Source organism: Pelodiscus sinensis, chromosome 22 (genome assembly GCF_049634645.1).
Source record: "Pelodiscus sinensis isolate JC-2024 chromosome 22, ASM4963464v1, whole genome shotgun sequence".
Taxonomy (NCBI): domain Eukaryota; kingdom Metazoa; phylum Chordata; order Testudines; family Trionychidae; genus Pelodiscus; species Pelodiscus sinensis.
Window position 1 is genome coordinate 24,120,730 of NC_134732.1, and position 19,503 is coordinate 24,140,232.

At 52.2% G+C, this 19,503-nt stretch overlaps 2 long non-coding RNA genes across 3 annotated transcripts in view; one reads left to right on the forward strand and one right to left on the reverse strand.

Moving 5' to 3' along the window:
• The window catches only part of LOC142819337 (uncharacterized), a 39,957-nt gene extending 28,845 nt beyond the window's left edge, over positions 1–11,112 (reverse strand). The window contains exon 1 of the long non-coding RNA XR_012897199.1: positions 10,968–11,112. This is a non-coding gene — a long non-coding RNA (uncharacterized LOC142819337). The remainder of the gene's footprint in view (positions 1–10,967) is intronic.
• Positions 1–19,503, forward strand: part of LOC142819336 (uncharacterized) — a 114,073-nt gene that overhangs the window by 24,439 nt on the left and 70,131 nt on the right. The gene's annotated exons all lie outside the window — the stretch shown is intronic.

Consider the following 19,503-nt stretch of genomic DNA (forward strand, 5'->3'; position numbering starts at 1 on the left):
TGAAGATTGGCTCATGGGAAATAGACTGTTTTGTGGGAGATTTCTTTACACAAAGAGCCCTGCCCAAATGTTGGAGTGAGGTATGTATGTTGGAGTGAGGTAAACCATAGCAAGAACGAACAGAAGCGTAATCCCCGTAGAGGGTGTTGTGTACATGTGTCCCCTCGGTTACAGGTTGCAGATGCTCTAAAAACCAACAATTGCTACTGAACTCTGTACACAGGTGAGTTCTTAGCAACATGCAGACGCAATGCAGAGGACTATACAAGGCATCAGCCAGTGTTGTCTTCAAGTCGTCATTGTCAAGTCCAAGTCGAGTCTCAAGTCACTACAGTTCAAGTCCCAAGTCGATTCTCAAGTCTTAATTTTAAAAATATCAAGTCACTTTTGTACAAGCCATCAACATCGGCATTTTCGGACAATTTTTTCACCAAGTTGATTTAACAAAATTAGCAAGTCTCAAGTCACAAACAATGAACCCAAGTCGAGTCTCAAGTCAAGTCACCTAGGCGACTTAAGTTGGACTTGAGTTCAAGTCATGAGACTTGAGTCAACAACTCTGGCATCGGCGTCTTAGACTGTACACAAAATACAGATTCAACCCGCCAGGTATCTCCAAATACATTTCTGTCTCCTGAGAAGAGCGTCCCAACTTCTCTGGATTGCCAGGGGTTGAGTGGCTCAGCTATGTTAGTGTCTCTCTGCATTCTACCCTGTTGTGCTTCGGTGGACAATTGATCCTGGAATCCTGCGGCTCGGGCCGGCACTAACCCCAGAGTTCGGCTTCGTTCTTTGTCCCCCTGTAAAGTCTGTCCACTGGCAAATTGGATGGGGATTGTTGTTCTTTTTCTTCTCACACCATAAGCTCTTCCTTTCCTAAGAAATCCTGCGCTTTGCTGTCAGTCGGCTCATGCGCATAAAATATATTTCTCGCCGAGTCAGGGAATTGGCTATTAATTTTATGGTTCTCTAGTAATTTCCCAATTATAGGTTTATAGCCAGAATAGTCTTGGTGTTGGTGGCTTCTCCCCTAATGAGCCGGTGGATAATCACTTCCCACCCCCACTGATTTCATCATCTCTGCCTCCCGAGCAGCTGCTCCGTATGTTTTGGATGCAACAAGTGCTCTTGGAATTGAACTGGCATCCTATAGGGGGCCATGTCTTGCGAGGAAGTTGCACCTCTAAATGGCTGTTTTGAAACTCCTGTTTGACCTTGTGGGTGTGTGCGATGGTAGGCCTCTCTCCGGGGAATGAAGAACGCACAGTCCCCGAACAGGAGGCGAGTGGAGATTCTGCCTTCCAGGAGGGACAGTGGACGTAGGAGTGTTTAGAGTGTGGATGTCGTTCCACTGATTTTAGTAGAGTTTTGCCTATTTATATCAACAAAGAACTTGGCTCATAATATGTATCTTCATTCCAGGGCTGCTGCAAATACAGCAGATCTCAAGGGGCCTCGCGGGAGGAATATTAACCATCAAAGTGGGTGAAAATCGGGAGCAAAACAAGCCCCATACCTTATTTAAGCTCTAGTTTTAAATCTTAATTAGACCTGAGTGGTGCTTATCACCTTTTTGTTTTATATAAAATTGTGGGGTGTAAGAGCCTAGAACAGACAAAGGAAACTGAGTCGGGAAGTGACTTGTCCATAGTCACCCAACAGGCGAGTGACTACAACTTAGGTCCCCTAGCTCCCGGTTCAGTTCTCTGGCCCCTAAGCAACACTCTGCCGTTAGCTCATAGTTTCACCAGACGTTGCTGTTTTTTCTCATCCAAACTCCTGGGTCATAACCGAGCCTTATTTTTGTCATGAGCCCCTTCCAAAGCAGGGTCGTGCCGCTGCTTGGATGGGCTGCAAGCAAGCACATGGACAGCAGGCAAAAAATGCACAAAAACCGGAGGGATTCGTGCGAGCCCAGGGGGCCTGCAGTACAGCACTGCGTACCCACAGCAAAGGCAAACCTGGCAACCAGCACACCAGTTAGGCAAAGGACTTCCTGTTAGGTGCTATTGGCAGGCAGCTTAGCCCTGATGAAGTGAAAAGGGACGGAAAGGAACAGAAGAAATGAGGGCTGAGGAGAGCACTGTGTGTTGTGCTCACAGACGTGACTGCTCTCCCTGGGAGCATGGCTCTGCTCAGAGTGACCGACGTGTGTGTGACCGTTACATGCATTAGTGGATGACCCTGGTGGCCAGGCGCTTGAAAATCTGAAATACGGTCCACGCAGTGGATGGCCGAGCACTCCAGCAGAACTGCTCACAGTCCGATGAATGAAGATCTTGGCTGCGAAAGAATGCACCCCTTAATAAGATGTCTCAATACATCATCATCTGTGAGTGTGAACTCAGAGACGCCATAAAGAGTAGTGAGGAGAAAGCAGCAATATGGTGATTGTTTGAGATGTTGGTGCCATGTCAACAGAGAGGGCTTTCTCCAGCCGTGCATGGTTTGGTGTAGGGGAAACAGGCAGAGTTATGAACCACAGGAGTAGCTCTCAGGGTACCTGTCTTTGGGCTCTGATGGAGCTAGTGCAATGAAGGGATGCTTTTCCAGTAGCACTGTCTGTTGCACAAGATACTGCCTAACCTTGGCGTATCTTGCAAGGCTCCTGCAACTGGTCATTTTTTACGTGTAATGGCAAAAAACCCAACATTCATCCGAAACGCCAACCAAGGAGGAACCTGCTTGGGACTTGGTGTCGAGAATGCTCCTGGTGCACAGCGGTGCACATTTAGACCATGTCAGCACGACCGGGAAGATTGAAGCTGCCACAGTCGATCTTCCTGAGCTTGAATGAGCAGGTCTAGTGAAGAGCCGGTACTTTGAACGGGGAGGGCACTCCCATCAACACCGGTAGTGCTGCTTCTATGAGGAGTGAGGGAAATTGAAGGGAGAGTGTGTGCCCGTCAACCTCCCACAGTGTGATACACAACTCCAGCTACGTTAATTGCATCTCAATTCAAACTTATCCCCTAGGGTAGACCCAGCCCAAGTGTACTCAGAGCACTGATGGTAGAATCATACAACACTGGAACTGGAAGGAACCTTGAGAGGTCACTGAGTCCAGTCCACTGCCCCCCCCGGCAGGACCGAGCACCCTCTAGACCATCCCTGATAGATGTCTGTCTACGATGATCAAAATGATCCACTACGTTTGTTTCATATAGATTGGATATTCTCGTGGACTAAAGAGTTTGAACCTCCGCAGAAGATGCAAACGTTCTTTATAGTGTCTTGCAGGGTTCAGAGTTTATCGTCTTGCTGGCATCGTCGCTTTGGGTGAGATGGACGGTGCGAACACTGAGCCACAGTGTGCTGCATCTGCCTTGATGGGAAACACCCCTCGGGAAATGATGAAAATGAACATCCAAGACTGGCTCAAATGAAGATTGTTTCGATCAGCTCTTTGCTACCGCAAAACAAACCGCAATGGCTCTGGCTAGAGGTTTTAGTGCTTTGTGTTGTCAAGTGATACTAGCAGCACGTTGCCCCTTTGTGTTCTGAACAGCGATATCATTATGGGCATTTCCTGTATCTTCCATTCCGGGATCCTTTCTCCTGTTGCAAAACGCCAACTTCAAACTGGGCAGGAAAATTTCCACTCGGGGCTCTGCATATTGACCTCATGATACATGGGGAGGACACAAAGCCATGTCCCGAATGACTTCTGAACGGTTTCAATATGACCCAACTTTTTTTTTCTTTTTGCAACCCCCTACATTACACATCACTCAGGATATTTGCATCTTTGCCGGTAACTCCAGCGACTGGAGACCATTCTCACTCTCACTTTCAGAAGAACTATCCATACCCTGAATGAGTGAGGACGATTATGAATGGACTGGCTTTGAGGCTTGCTCAGGAGCTGACTCATGGTGCTAACCAACTGACAGGGAATACGAAAGATTGTGGCATGTGGAAAGCATTAGATGCCATGCAGCGCGTCGCCTTTCATAGGCCCCAACTACATGGCCCAGTCTTGTGCAAGAACATATGCAAATGAGGAGTGGCGATGAATATCACTGCACCTCATTTGCATACTTAATGAGCTACCATTTTTACACAAGGGGCTTTTGCGCAAGAAGGAGCCGTCTGGACTGCTGTTCTGCCGCTTATTTTCATCACCGTGCCTCATTTGCATATGTTCTTGCACAAGACTGAGCAATGTAGATGTAGCCTCAGTTAAGTTGGAAGACTCCTCCCAGATATTAGTGATCAGGGCCTCCCATCAGTGAGGGGTTTGTTGGGAGTGTCTGTCAGGGGACACCTCAGTGAGGGCTGCGTTTTTTGGTGTGGTGTGTGTGTGTGTGTGTGTGTGTGTGTGTGGCCCCCCACTGATTTTTCTGTAGGTGAGTGGCCCCTGGCCCCAAAAATCTTCCCCACCCATAGCGGCTGTGGGACGGTAACAATGAATAATGCATTATTTGCCATTTGTGCCTCTCAGCCATGCTACTTCCAGGCCCAAGTTCTTGCTGGCTTAGGTGACGTTTTTCTCCAGTCACTGTGTTGGAATTTTACTTTGTCCCCTCTGACATAGCTGTGCCTGTGTGCTTTCATCCCTGCCTGAAGAGGGGTTACAACAGTAGCAGCTGCTAATTTCCGAGACTCGGCACAGGCACAGAAGACTGAGCCCAGCCAGGGACGGGCCTTTGTTTGTGTTTTGGTTTTTCGCCCTGTTGCCTCTTTGCTCCTAACCCTTGATTTTTTTTTTTCCTCTTTATTTTTTGTAAATATTTGTATTCTGGGGATCGGAACGTGGCCGGTGGCATTCCGTTCTGCCTGGGAGTTTGCCATCTAGTGGCTGCTGTGTTTCTTCCGTTTCTGAATAAGCCGCTGGTCAGAGTTGGTGGCTGCGTTCTAAGCTGTCCCATCGGTGTCATGCTGCTGACAGGGCGGCGGCGTAACAGACGAGAGGTCGGAAACAGTCAGGACTCTTGGAACGTGCCCACCAAGAGTCTTGCCAGAGAGACGGTGGGCAGCTGCGAGCTGCGCCACCAAACCGCAAGCATGTTCTGGGTTGCAGGGGTGCTGGGACAGGCTCACCCTAGTTCCTGGAGGGTGGGGGCCGGGCTGGCTTGGCATCACAGACTGGGGAGGTTTTGAGGCTTGCCTCCTGGTCTGAGTAGTGCATTGAACCATCTGTGTTTTTCCTTACGTTGACCCAAAACCCTGAGCGCTGCCTGGCGTAGGATATTTTCTTCCTTCCCTTACTGGGCTGATGGACAAGAACTAAGGTTCGGTGCAGCTCTGGCTTTCTAAGGACCCGTCTCCACAGCAGGGCTCTGGTTGAGCGAAGCGACACAACTTCAGCAACGTCAATTGCGCAGCTGACGCCGACATGGCTTCCCTCGGCTTTTGGTGCCGTCTCCATAGCAGGCAGCTGAAGAGAGAGCACTCTCCCCCCGACTCCCCTTCCTCCTCGTGAAACGAGGGCTACAGGGGTCGGAGTAAGGAGTCCTCCAGCTCGACTGTATTTCGAACTAAAGGCTGGCAGTGTAGGCGCACTCTCTGTTGTTGCAGAACAACGCCTGCCCTAAATGTCTTACAGGGACGTGCTCCCCTCTCTGGGAAGGGGGATGTGACGTGGTGGGGGTGCTGGTTTCTTTTGTAATCCTGTGTTCACCCTGGTGTTGCGTTCATCATTTGTCTTATGGGGTTATATGTGATCCTACTGTCTTATGCGGCTCCGTAGTGACACCGTGGGGGGGGGGTATGCGTGCCTCAGTTTCCCCAGGCCCTGCAGCACTAGCTGCATGAGGAGAGGGGGGCTGGGTGTGACTCACTGGGGAAGGACTTGTGGTCTCTCACATCGTGAGGCCCAGGGGACAGCACATCGCCCTGGGGCCTGGGAGGAGGACAATGGAGGAGGCAGGACTGCCTGGGGCGAGCGAGCAGTGGCTGTGGGGCTGAGTCAGTCTGGGCTGGGCTAGGAGGAGTGAGGATGTTTTAGACCAAGGAAGGGGGTGAAGCCTCCCCCCCCCAGAGGCTGTCAGTCTGTCTGTCCTGGCTCCGGTGTTAACATTGCTCCTAAGCTACAGCATGTCTTTGGGAACCAATTCACCTTCTACTCTACTGGCCGGCTGAGAGTCACATCTGGCTGCGGATGGGGGTGCAGGGTTGGGGGCTCCCCGATGCACCGTTATGGGGGGGACTCTGTGGAACATTAGGCATATCATAGAATCATAGAGCTGGAAGAGACCTCAGATGGTCATCAAGTCCAGCCCCCTGTTCTAGGCAGGACCAATCCCAACTAAATCGACCCAGCCAGGAGTTTGTCAAGCCGAGACTTAAACACCTCTAGGGATGGAGATTCCACAACCTCCCTAGGGAACCCAGCCCAGTGCTTCCCCACCTGCCTAGTGAAATAGTTTTTCCTAACATCCAATCTGGACCTCTCCCACCACAACCTGAGACCACTGCTCCTTGTTCTGCCATCTGTCACCTCTGAGAACAGCCTCTCTCCATCCTCTTTGGAACCTCCCTTCAGGGAGTTGAAGGCTGCTCTCAAATCCCCCCTCGCTCTTCGCTTCTGCAGACTAAACAAACCAAACTCCCTCAGCCTCTCCTCGTAGGTCATATGCTCCAGCCCCCTAATCATTTTGGTTGCCCTCCACTGGACACTCTCTAATGCATCTACATCCTTTTTGTATGTTACTCTGATCCTTTATTTGACTTGACTGCTGCATATTGATCCCTGCCGGCTCCGATCGGGTGTATGGGCACGCAAGGGGTTATGCGATCTAGAGAAGAGAGAAATGTCAGTACGGGGTAAGTGATCAGATCAAATCCACCAGCCATCTGCCTCCGACCCCATTGGGATGAACGGTAGTGGCACCTGCTTGTGGTGATAGCAGACAAGACCAGTCGCAGGGACCGGCAGAAGTTTCTTGGACTGACTTTCACTCCCGCAATCCCGTGTGTCAATCCAAGCTTGCCGACAGGTGGTGACTCAGCCCAGAGAGACATGTCGCTTACCAAGCAACAGCCTGTAAGGAGGCGTTTGTCCTTCGCAGGCTGCGTAGGGTCTGACTGATATTTCATGTGGCTCTCGTCACGGTCTAGTGGAGAGGGAGCAAGAAAAGTCCCATCCTGCCTCGAAGTGCCAAATTAGCGAGGATCAGTGGCATTTTGCTCTTATGCTCACGTCGCACGGCACAATCCATGGCGCTCTGTAGCCGGGGGCAGCTTGTTGTCCCCGGACGCGGGGCCCAGATGTTCCAGCACAAACTGTCTTCGAGGAACGGTTGCAATATTTACTGGGCAGCTGGAGCACACCAGACAACCGACACCAAGGAATGGGGCGCGCCAGGAGAGGATGCTCCGGGGCCAGGAGCAGCTGCAGCCCAGCCAAGGGGCTCTGTTCAGGAGACTGGATGTACCTAAAACCCTTAGGGAATCTCCGGAACAAGCCCCATGTTGCTGATATGAAAGGGTGAGGAGTGGGGCCCCAAGGGCGAAGCTGGGCACTGAGAGAGGCTGCAGCTGCTTCCAGAGACCTGCACGGGGCCAGAGCTGGCCGGTTAGCTCAGTTGCTCAGAGCATGGTGCTGATAATGCTGAGGTTGCAGGTTTGATCACTGCACAGGCCCTTGAGGAAGGGACGGGTGACCCAGTGGCCTAATGGATAAAGCATCAGCCTCAGGAGCTGGGGATTGTGGGTTTGGGGTGTTCCTGACACAGCTCTTTAGGAAGCCCAGTTTCTGAGCCAAACTTCCTCTGAGCCAGGGCCCTGGCAGAGGTGCTTAATGCACAAGCAAAGAAACATGCCTCGAAGTTCAGCGGGAGGGTTGGGAATGGTTAAATGGGGGTTTAAGGGGCGCCCCCTGTGCCATGATTAATCAGTGAACTGGTTTCTGTGGCTTAGAGTAATTAATCATCAGGGGATAGTATGTCCCAATGATGGCCAGCAAAGGAGGTGTCGGTTGGACGTTAGGAAAAGCTTCCTACCCATCAGGGTGTGACGCACTGGAATAAATTGCCTAGGGAGGTTGTGGAATCTCCATTGCTGAAGCTATGCAAGAGCAGGTTTGATAGACACCTGTCAGGGGTGATCTAGAGCAGGGCTACTCAACGTGCGGCCGGCAGGTGGGACCCTTTGAACATGGCCTCCACTGGGAACACGCTCCACAGCAGTGGGGGGTGTCCCAGGTGCAGTGAGCACTGAAAGATGCAAGCGGACGGGCTGGCGGGAACAGACGGGTACAGGGGGTCGGCGTTTCTCGCCCCCAAGGAGGAGGTGCCGGGAGTGCCGGGGCATTGTGGGAAGTGCTTTGGATTCATGCCCGTCGGCGTGAAAGAATCTATTTGCAACCACACTTAAGTTGCGGCTCTCGGCATGTGCTGTGAGTATCGTTGCCCCCGGGGCTGCCAGCGTTGGGTAGCCCTGATCTAGACAGTATTCGGTCCTGCCGTGAGGGCAGGGGACTGGACTCTGACCTCTCGAGGGCTCTTCCAGCGCTATGACCCTGTGCGAAAGGACGCAGTGCTGGGTCGGGGGGAGTCTAGCGAGCACTACAGCTACAGCCAGGGCGGCCCGTGCCGATAGGCAAACTAGGCAGCTGCCTAGGGCGCCAAGTTGCATGGGGTGCTAAATTTCAAACCCTGCCCCTTCCATTTCCCATTCCCTTTCCGGTGCCTTACCTGGAGCCCGGCTTCCCTGCGGCCAGGAGGGGGGTAAGTCCTGGGAGAGGCAGCGCGCGGGGGGTCGGCCTCAGGGGAGGAGGAACGCAGGGGGGTTTCCCCTGCTCCGTGGGAGGGGGGTCGCCCCGGGAGAGGCACATGCCGGCTTCTCTCTGGAGGGGGGGGATCTTGGGAGGAGGTGGGTGCAGGGGACTCTCTCCCCCGACTGGCACCCTGTTCCCTCTCCCCAGCCCCCAGCCCCAGAACTCCAACTCCATCCCCAACCCCCTGGTCCTCAGCCCCCAGCCGGCCCCCCAGCTTCCAGCCCCAGCCTCTCGGCCCTCCATCCCCAGCCCCTCTCTCCCCAGCACAGAACCAAAACCCTCAGTCGATATCTGCCCTCGGGGTTGGGGGGGGCGCCGATTGCAGGGTTCGCCGAGGGCTAGTCTAGGGCCGCCCCGGCTGCAGCCAGGGATGGCTGGGAAGTGAAGGGCAGCAGAAGGCTTTGCCTGAGGAACGGGGGAGAGTGCTGGCTCCTTGCGTCTCTCTGGCAGGCGTGTGGCTTTGTGACTCTGCTGTTCCCGTCTCTTTCCTTTCACCGGCGACTCGCAAGGTGCAAACTTGTTTCCCTTTCCCTGCAGCTGTTTGCGTTTTGCTGTTGCTGGGGGTTTTTAAATGACAGTCATTCCACGAGGAGTACCGGTAGTTGGAATTAGGATCTTTCATTCGAACTACCTACTCCGTGCCGCATGGAGCCGCCGGCACGGAGTTCGGACGAAGGGGGATTTAAAAATGGCAGCGCCCGGGAACATGCAAATGAAGCCCGGGATATTTAAATCCCAGGCTTCATTTGCAACTCCGCTTGCCCTCATTACCCTACCTAGCTCGAACTAACGAGCTAGTATAGATGTACCCCCAGGGAATTGGCCCGGGGAACAGGAGAGCATAGAGGAGAGTGAAGGAGGCAGGACAGGGCGCTGCCAGAGGGTTCCTGGGCTGGGACCCATAGTGGATGGGCCTGGGTCCCCCTGCCCCCTTTGCACTGCCCCTAGCCCCACTGCGGAATGGCCTTCAGGGTATGTGGCTCACCCCTGAAGAGAGGGGCTAGACTGAGGCTGCATGTGGCCACAGTGGAAGGGGCAGAGAGTGCGGATGGGGGCAAGAAACCAGCGTGGTGGGCATTGTCAGCGAGCGGTGTCCTGACGAGACGCTGCGATCCGGGGAGCGACGCGGGTCCAGGACAGAGCGCGGAGAGAAGGCAGAGCGGCGATGGGTGGGACCCCAGCCCGAAGGGGGCGCCTGGCTGAGGACAAAGCTCATTCCCAGTGTGACCAGCAGGAGGTGCCACGGGCTGTGAGACGGCTGCTGATCTCACCCAGAGACGGCAGCATTTCAGCGAGTTCACCCTGCCTCTTACCTCGGGGAGGGCTCCCTTGCCCCGCTCTGGCAGTGAGTATAAATTACGTCTGGGGCACTCGCTTGGAGGCAGCTTTGCGCTGCCTGGGCGCGTAACGCGAGAGGGGTGAAGGGGCTCCAGAAATCGCTTGGGGATTGCTTATGGGCACCTGGTCATAGAGGCAAGGGAAGGCATTGCCTTCCCAACATTGCTTACAATGCCCGTGAGGCTGGTCAGCTCCTCCACAGGCTGGGAAGGGCTTTCAGCTGAGCTTGGGCGGGGCTGGGTGGTGGGAGAGAGGGGTGGCGAACGGGCATGCTCTTGGAAGGGGTGTGGCTTTGGGCAGAAGGGGCGGGGCTTCGGCTGACTTCCCCAGCGGGGTCTTTGCCAGCCGTCCGTGGGATTCATGGCATGGTGGGTAAGTAGCCGCATGCTGCATCCAGGGCTGCTGGAACGTGTTCCGGTGCGTGCGCTGGCCCCGTAGACATCCTGGGCACAGCGAAGGGGAAGCCCTCGCCTCCTCTCGTAGAGGATCGGGCCGTGGCTACACCCGGGAGAGGGGACCCTCTTGCTATTTGCACTAGGGATGGGTAACACAGGAGCAGTTGTGGTTCTGTTGGGGGGCTGCCTGGCTTTGTATACTCACTAGCCTGTGGACTGTGCTCCAGAGCAGGCAGGGCCTTGCTGCCATTGCTTGTTCCTTGGGATTTGACCATTGGAAGCCTCTGCGGCATCACAGCCTTAAAAGGCACCTTCATAAATCACGCGGGAGCCTTTCCTTACCCGTCCGCCGGCAGGCCGGATGCTTCCCTGCGTATTCCCGCGTCCCTCGGAGAAGCTGCTCTGCTTTCTGCCCAGCCGCCCCAGGTGCCGTCTTCGCTTTCCTTCTCCTCCCACCCCCCTGTCCCAAAGTGCACAAGTCGCCCACAGCCCTCCTCGCCCCAAGCTCTCACCTGCCAGCCGGGCCCTGGGGCCACCAGATTGCCTGGCCTCTCCTCTGGATCCCAGCACGGCGCCGAGTTATAAACCGCTTCCAAAAAAAATCTCTCCGAAGCGATGGCCGCAGGAACGCGGCTCAGACCGCAGTGTGCTGCTGGAAGCCAGGGCTCCCAATCAAAATGACTTCACCTCCTCTCCTGCTGCCCCGTGCTCCACCCAGACGTTTCTGGATTCCATTAGAAGGGTGTTACTCGGAGAAGTCATATGGCTCCACTCAGATATAAGCCCAGCACGGTCAAATGCTCCAGTGTTTGGGGGAAGATCTACCTTTGCCTGCTGCTGATATAGGACCTTTCCCAGGTTTGGGAGCCTGTCGGGGTCCATGTACTTGCTGGGTGTCTAGATGATAAACCCCAAACTGCTGGCCAATGCAAGTGAATTTTCTAGCCGTTAACCTGACTCCCATTTATTAGAGGTTCTCCCCTTCCTGCTTCTTTTTCCAGGCTGCTTTGTCTCCCGGCCTCATTAAATAAAAACAATTGTCCAATTAAAAGCTGCAAATGTGCTGGTAGGGGTGAGACTGACTTGGGCTGTCTTCTCCACCCCCTCCCCGGGCACAAGAGTAGGGCAATCTGGAAAACTAGCGCTCCCAAGAGCACGAAGCTATGAAACACACTCTTTCGGCGGGCATGTCGATGCCCCAGGTCTGGGTGTGCCTGATACACTGAAGTTATTGTATGCACCCCCAGGTGGTGCTGTTTCATAGCCTTCCGATTTCTTTTGTGTGGCGTGCAAGCAAATGTTCAGTCTTAGGAAGACACAACACGGTGCTATTGTTAGGTGTTTGTTCTGAAAGGTTCTGGGTATAAGGAGCTGTGAGAGTAGCAGGAGAGTTTGCCAAATTCCTCCTCTCTGCCTTATCTCTGATTAGAGCGGAGGTGGGGGACTCAGGCCCAGGGGCCAGATGCGGCCCCCGACTTGCCTGGATCTGGCCCCCAAGACTTGGGCTCCCCTCCTAGCATTGAGGAACCTGCACCTACTGTGGGACTGGAGCACACAAAATCTACTAGCCTGGGCCCCCTAGGCTCTGGTGTGTGAGCGGAACAGGATTTAGGGTTTTATGGGGTTTTTTGGCTTCTCGCTTGTGTGCGACCCTGGACTGATTTTTTTTTCCTGTGGGTCAGTGACCACCGACCCAAAACAGGTTCCCCACTCCTGGATTAGAGACTCTTCCTGAGGCAAAGAAGGTGCTCTCTGGGGCCAAGGCGATAGCTGGGCTGAGATCCCTGTAAGAAGGGATAGCCTACACTCTGTTCGTAGTGCTGCCAACACTTGTGCTGCGTGGTGATTTTCTTACTGCCCTGGCTGCTGGAAGAGAGATTTATCATGCAGCATCATCGCTCATTTGAAAAAGGAGGATTTGAAGCCTTGCGGCTGTGGGAGAAAGTCTGGAAACATAAAATGAATGCAGCCTGAGGGCTCAAGGCAGAGAAGGAAAATCCCAAATGTATGACATTTTAGCCAGTCTCATGATTGTTATGAGGGGGCCAGACGTGATCATAGAATACTAGGACTGGAAGGGACCTCGAGGGGTCATCAAGTCTAGCCCCCTACCCTCATGGCAGGACCCAGTGCTGTAGACCATCCCTGAGAGACATTTATCTAACCTGCTCTTAAATATCTCCAGAGATGGAGATTCTACAACCGTCCTGGGCAATTTATTCCCTGACAGTTAGGAACTTTTTCCTAATGTCCAACCTAAACCTCCCTTGCTGCTGTTTAAGCCCATTGCTTCTTGTTCTATCCCCAGAGGCCAAGATGAACAAGTTTTCTCCCTCCTCCTTATGACACCCTTTTAGATACTCGATCGATGATTTCACAGCCATAAGCTCAGCAAGGTCTGTGACTCAAATCCTTTAGAACCAGGCAGCAGAAAGGAGACTTGGCATTTCTTTTGGCTAGGTGGGGGAGGGGGAGAGCAGTTCTTTGAGAACCTCGTGCTCCGATGCCCCCACGTTTGGATCACCGGTGCTACCCAGCATCCCTGGGAGGCGCACGCCATTTCCAAGCAACGCGAGTAACTGTTCAGCGTGTAGAGCATGTCACAAGAGTCCAGCTTGTAGCCCTCTACAGTTCATACTGTGCCCTGCCCCAATGGCACCCTGCCCCCTTTGTCGGGGCAATTGTCAAGCAGCCGGGGTGTATGACAGAGGGCCCCTCCTGGCTTGTGTCGGGGCAGCTTTCAGGAAACAGTTTCCCAAATTCACCAACCTGGTCCCGGTCTTCACTTTTAAAACTCAGACACTTGATGGTGTCCCTCTCTCCGCTCCATATGATCCCTGTTGTGCAGTTACTGTGAATCCAAGTTGAATCTATTTTTACCTTCTTGTTTTTCCCTGCAGTTTGCAAGGCCTCTGGGAGCCAGTTGTGGGAAGAATCCGCTTTGGTTTTAAGCTTTACGGTGCCTCCTTCCCTCTCATTGTCTCCGACTGTGGTTTCAATAGCTCCGATTGTGTCCTCTACCCTGGCATTTAACTTGTTTCAAGTGTGGGTGAGAAATTCTCCCATCCATTCAGTTTAGTCTCAGTGGTGTCACTGATTCGAGCCTTTTTGACCTGACTGGTTCTTTCTCTTCTCCACATTGAAAATGGCAGGAGTATGTTGCCCCAAGACCATCTTCTCTGTGTGGTTCTGCTAGTGGCTTTCACTCCTGCAGCGTCTACGTTACTTCCCCCTCCTAGCACAGGTCCCTCTTCTCTTTGGCTTCATCACATGTTGTGGATCCAGTGTCTTTGCAAACATTGGCACTTAGGGCAGATTGCAATGCTGTTTCCTTCTGAACATCACTAGTTTTTACCACTAATTGAGCAAGCGCATGGGAAGAATTCTGATGTCTAAAAATGTTAAAGTGGCATTATTTTAGTACAATGACTCCCTGACTGTGTGTTAAACCCTTCCCATTGTGCATTTCTCTGGCACTGTTGAATCCCTGCCAATTTCCTTCGGCTTTGTTTCATACCCCTCCAAAGTCAGCTGTTCTCATCTCTGATATACTTGTGTTCCTGCCCTTACTTCTGACCCTGATCTGCATGAGAAATGATCATCACTGCAGTTCAGGTATTTCCACCCTTGCTTAGTACCTCTGGCTAACATCCAGCTAATGCAGAATTGTCTCGGATCCAGCTGGATGCTTGAGATACATCGTGTAAGGAAGCCGCCGGCCTGTTCTATATTCAGGAGTGTGGCCCCTTCTTTAGAACTCCTGCTGTGATGCCCACGTGACACACAACTTCCCCTGGATTACGGTCCCTGCTTTATTGATAGACCTGTGTTCCTCCTCTCCCCTCCTTTTCTAGTACATTGTGTCTAAGGATCAACCGTTTAATTCAGATTTCTACTACCCATGCTGGGCCTATGCCGGGTCTCAAACCTGGCTCCCTAGGTGTCATCCCCTCCAAATTGCTACCCAGCCGATAACGGGGATGAGGTAGAAGTGGGACGCCTCAAAGGCCAGCTCAGAGAGAAGACTCCACCCATGGGTGTGGATTGGTGGGACACTGGCACCTGTCTGGCCCATTCTCCCTTCTTAAACCAGAAATTGTCTGTACAACTGGGGTCCATCCTGCTCCTGTCTGCCCACCCTACACTATCCGCCCTGCCTCTGATCCTGGTTTCCTGACTCGGCCTGGCTCCTGGCATTGAACTCTCAGGGCCTGACTTCTGGTTCTGAGCCCTGGCCAGCATAGGGACCCAGCCCCCTTCCTGATACTACCCACTAGGCCCTGCGACCTATGTCCCAGTCCTACCAGCCGCTGCACAGGTGAACGATGTAAGCCCACATGCCAATTTCCTGACTAGCCAATGTACGTGCTGACAGTGTAGATTCAGAGGGGTAGCCAAATTAGTCTGTACAGGATAAGCTTAAAAAACAACAAATAGTCTGGTAGCACTTTAAAGACTCACCAAACATGTAGATGGGATCATGAGCTTTTGTGTGCCCACGCCTTTAAAGTGCTACCAGACTATGTGTAGCAGTTTAGATTGTTACAGTCATATGGTTGGATTAGTTTGTGGTGAATATTCAAGCTTAAAATGCGAGCATTCCTGCTAATGAATCTCTGCTGTTCTAGCGTGCATGGAGCATGAATGCCAAAGTATCACACACACTGTTGGAGCAAAATTTGCTTTTGGATTCCTTCCTGAACACACATGGACTCCTGCCCCACTTCCTCCCAGAATTCCCTCTTTCTCTTTGTATCTTGTTTACTTGGGGCAGAGAAACTAGGCTAGTTAGTTTTATGTCTGTTTTCTTGTCTGTTTCACTTCCATACTCACACATACCAGCCTCAGGGATGCCACAGCAGACTTGCAAGCATGCCGAGGACCGTTTCATCAAAACCAAAGCCTGCTTTCTTTTTCTCTTCTTCACGGTGACACTTCTGTTAGGTTTACAAAACCCTACAATTTTTTACCAAAAGCCTAAATTGTGATCTAAGATTGTTGCTGCAACTGTTTTATTATCAAAGTCACTGTTTTTAATGGGCAGGAGGAAACTGAATGAAATTGGGGGTGGAGGAGTGAGTGCGATAAACTTCGAGAGCCTGACTAGAAGCCACATGAAATGTCTAGAATGCTGCCCTTTACCTGGCCGTCGTCTTGGAAAAGTTTCTTGCCTCCCCTCAGACTTGGGCTGCACTTCAGGCGTACGGTGGTTAAATTGGCAGAGTCCCCTCCCCCCCAAAACCGGTGTCTTTCCCGAGGGTATTCTCAAAGCAGCATTGACCTCACGTGGTAGGTGAATCCAGGTCAGAGAACATGGTCCCTTCACATCTGCTTGCTGCTTATTGCTGACATTTTTATTCAGCCGGCCTGTATCGCGCCATGATTGAGGGCTATGAAGGGAGGGGAGAGACATCTTTCTGCTGGGCAGGACAATGGCAGGACCTCCCAGGAACTGCAGCTGTGTCGGGGCCCTGAATGCAACGGCCTACTCTTGGCAACGCGACCAAGCGCGGGCTCTTGGAGAGCCGCGCTGCCGGGGATTCAGCTGTCACTCTGCACCCAGCCAAGGGCGCGTTGAAAAGAGATGGCTGCTGCTCTCCTGGAGGAGCAAATATTTCCTGGGCCTCTGGTGGTGAATGAGCGAGGCGGCCCATTGTCCTCGGACTCCGCTCTGTGCTCTGCCTGCTCGGCGTTCAATGGGCCTTTTGCGAGCAAACAATGAGTCCCGCCAAGGGTCCAGGTTGCACATGTCTGAGCAGTGAGACCACTCGAGCACGTTTTCATTGGCGCGTCTGACATGAAAAGCTGAGCTGCGGAGATGGCTGTTTCATTTGTCGAGCCGCAGCTGTGGGTGTGCGGCCTCTCGGGGTGTGTGGTGCTCTGTGTGTGTGCGCGTTTCAATTCCTTTCCTAGAAAATAGTGTAACCCCAAGATATTCTTTTGACTGCAACTTTTTTTTGAGTGTGTGATGTATGTTCAGTGAAAGCCACAAGCCAGGTGTGATGTTACTGCGGTTTCACAGAACACACAAGCCAGGTGTGCTGGGCCTGCTTTTGGCTTTCTCCACAACTCTCTAAACACAGCCCAGGTTCAGTAGACTATCTGCAAATGTGGGCCGCTTTTGTGGTTACGTTGAAACCACCTGAAAGTCCCCGAGAGAAACCCAAATGCGAACTCAGTGGCTGAAGCTGAGATTCACAATGAATGTTCAGGTGAATTCAGCGAAACATGGAGGTATTTCTCCCACAGAGCTGGAGAATGAAGACAAACGTCCCTGAATGAGAGTTCAACAGCCTCGGACTTTTTTCCTCGCTTTCTTCTTACTTTCTCATCAGCCTCGCTCTTAGCAACTTGAAAATAAAATGTTGTTCTTGAGCATTTGACTAATATTGATTCCTCCTGCCCTCCTCCCCCCCCCGGTGCATTGAACAGAGCTGAAGCAATGGTTTTATAAGCCCAAGGGATGGTTTTATAAGCCCAATTACTCTGTTGATTGCGTACCTTGGCAACTCAAAACACCAGTGTATAGTGCAGCATCTCAGGTATCCTCCAAATTCAGGGCATTCTCATTTCAACAAAGCCACGTGTGTGAAGTGTGTGGTGTTTGTTAGCTGGAAGAGACTCTCCCCCGCCCCTCCATCCTGAGTCACTCCAGAGAGCGGAATAAGATGCGGATCCTTTCATTTCCGGGTCACTGGGTTAAAACCGGCCCAGGTCAGTAATAACTAAAAGTGGGGATCCTGTATTTGGTGGTCTGTCGGGGAAAGCAGTCCAGCTCTTTCCATCTCTCTTCTTGTCCATGAGAGGACATGATTTAGCTCCACATTAATGCCTTGTGTCCTACGAGTGCACGGTTTTATTTGGTAAGCTTCTGCGTGTGGAAAATGAGAGCACGTGGTCTTGGTGGGAAGCCTTTGCCTTTCATGCTTTAACGTGTGATCTAATTAAAATAACCTTACAAAGTCTAGGCCAGTCTTGCAGTGACTGGGAGACGAGACGTGTTCTAGTTAGGCAGCTTTTGTATAAAGCTGGAGGCCAGGCTGGACTGTGAAAGGGGCTGTAGGGGCTGCAGCGTTGCTCCTAGCTCAGGAAAGCTCTCTGTGGCTGCACTTGCCGGTCGATTTTTCCCTTCCCGCTTCCATTTGGCCGGGAGTTGCATCCAATGAGAGCAACGGGGAGCAGTGCTTTCCAGTGGGGGGGCTATGCAGAACCACCTCCCCCACCCGCGCCGCCACCACCATCACCAAATGGGAGCTGCACCAAGAAAATGCCCCCATCCCTGCCCCCTGTCTCCCAGAGCCTGCACCCTTAGCCCGCTCCTCCACCTACATTCTTCACCTGCACCCCCATCCTCAGCCTGCTCCTTGGCAGCCCCCTCTCACCCACTGAACCCCTCCCTTTTGGCTCCACTCGAGCGCCTAGGGAGGCTCCACAAAATCTACTAGTCCTGGGCCCTCGGAAGAGATAATCCAGGGGAGAGCAAAATTCTGGCTATTCAGGGTCTGTGTAGTCGTTGTGAAAAGTCAAGGTGAAGAAAAAAGATCTAGGGGCAGCAAAAGCTTCGTTCTGACTCCGTAGCAGAGGATAACCGACGGCCAAGCACGGCTGAATAAGAAAAAGTGCAGGATAGTTTAATGCAAAGTGTGTCAAAACCTGTGAAGAAACGCAAACCGTGAGAATGAGCTCAGGATGGCTTCGACTGCTTCTCTCACATCGTGTTGGCCTAGAGAGCCCGACGAGGGGATCCCACTATGGTCCCAAATGCACCAATTGCAGCATTCCCCCAGGACTAAATCTATGACCAGCTCCTCCGAACACCAGGCTGTTGGGGTTGCCAGATGGTTTAACCAAAAATACTGAAACCTCCCCCCCCAAAAAAAAACAAGACACTGGGGAAAAAATTGTGTTGGGGGGGGGGGGGGAAAGGGGAGCAAAAAAAAGGACCTCGAAAGTTAAGCAAAAAAATTTAAGAAATAAATTTTAAAAAGCGTGGCCCCTTTAAGAAATGCTTTTGAGGCTTTTTTGGCCCTACCAGGCTGCCGGTGGCCAGCTGCCATCTTGTCTACAGCTCCCCTGCGGAACCTGTAAGCACCCAGGATTTTTGCCTCCTGGCTGGGGAAAAATCAGAAAATACTGGACATTTTAGGTGTCCAGTATTTTCTGAATTTTTTTTACTGGACAGGAGGTGAAAATACCGGACTGTCCAGGTCAATACCAGCCACCTGGCAACCCTACAGGCTGTCCAATATGAACAGGTCTCTTGACCATCTGCTTGTCTGGAAATCCCAGGTGTTGCCATGCTTAAGTACAGGCGGAAAAAGTTCTCCAATCAAAACTACAAGAAACTGAACGAGTGCCCACAATTCCTGTCCACCAAGTCTTACGCCCATGGCTACGAAAGTAAATTCACTTTCTCCTCACTCAGTGCATTTGGTGGGGGATTTTATAGCAATGACCTGTTTAAACATGTAAATCTGGAGGAAGACGTGCATTTGGAGAACAGGAGGATAAGCATCTTTTGATGGTGCAGCCGAGATCACTTGCTTTGTGGCCTCCCTAGCATTACACAGGAACTACGATACATTTCTGTATAATACGTATCGCTTCTTGGCCTTTTGGCAAATGCAATCAACGAATAACCTGTGCTCATACATGTGTGGATCAATGCAAATCTTGATTTAAAGCGGGGGGAGAGGGATTCAGGCATTCATGCATTTTCCTCTTCTCCAATGCACTTTGGGCATGATTTTCTTCCAAGCCGGTTTTACTCTGGTGTCATTAACTCCTTTGCCTTCCGTGAAGTTATTCCCAATTTACACCAGCCTGAGCAAAACAGCAATCCCAGCCTTTTGTTTGCCGAGCAGCCCAGACTGCTGCAGTCCCAGTCCTTGAACCCCATCAAGGAGCTTGTGAAATCAGATTAAATCCCTCAGCTGTCCTCCCCCCCACATGTCCAAGAGGGCAGCGCTGTAACTGGCCCTCCAAGTGTCAATGAGGAAAATTGCTTTGGAAGTTTCTGCCTTGCTCATCCCACTTACTGAAACGAAA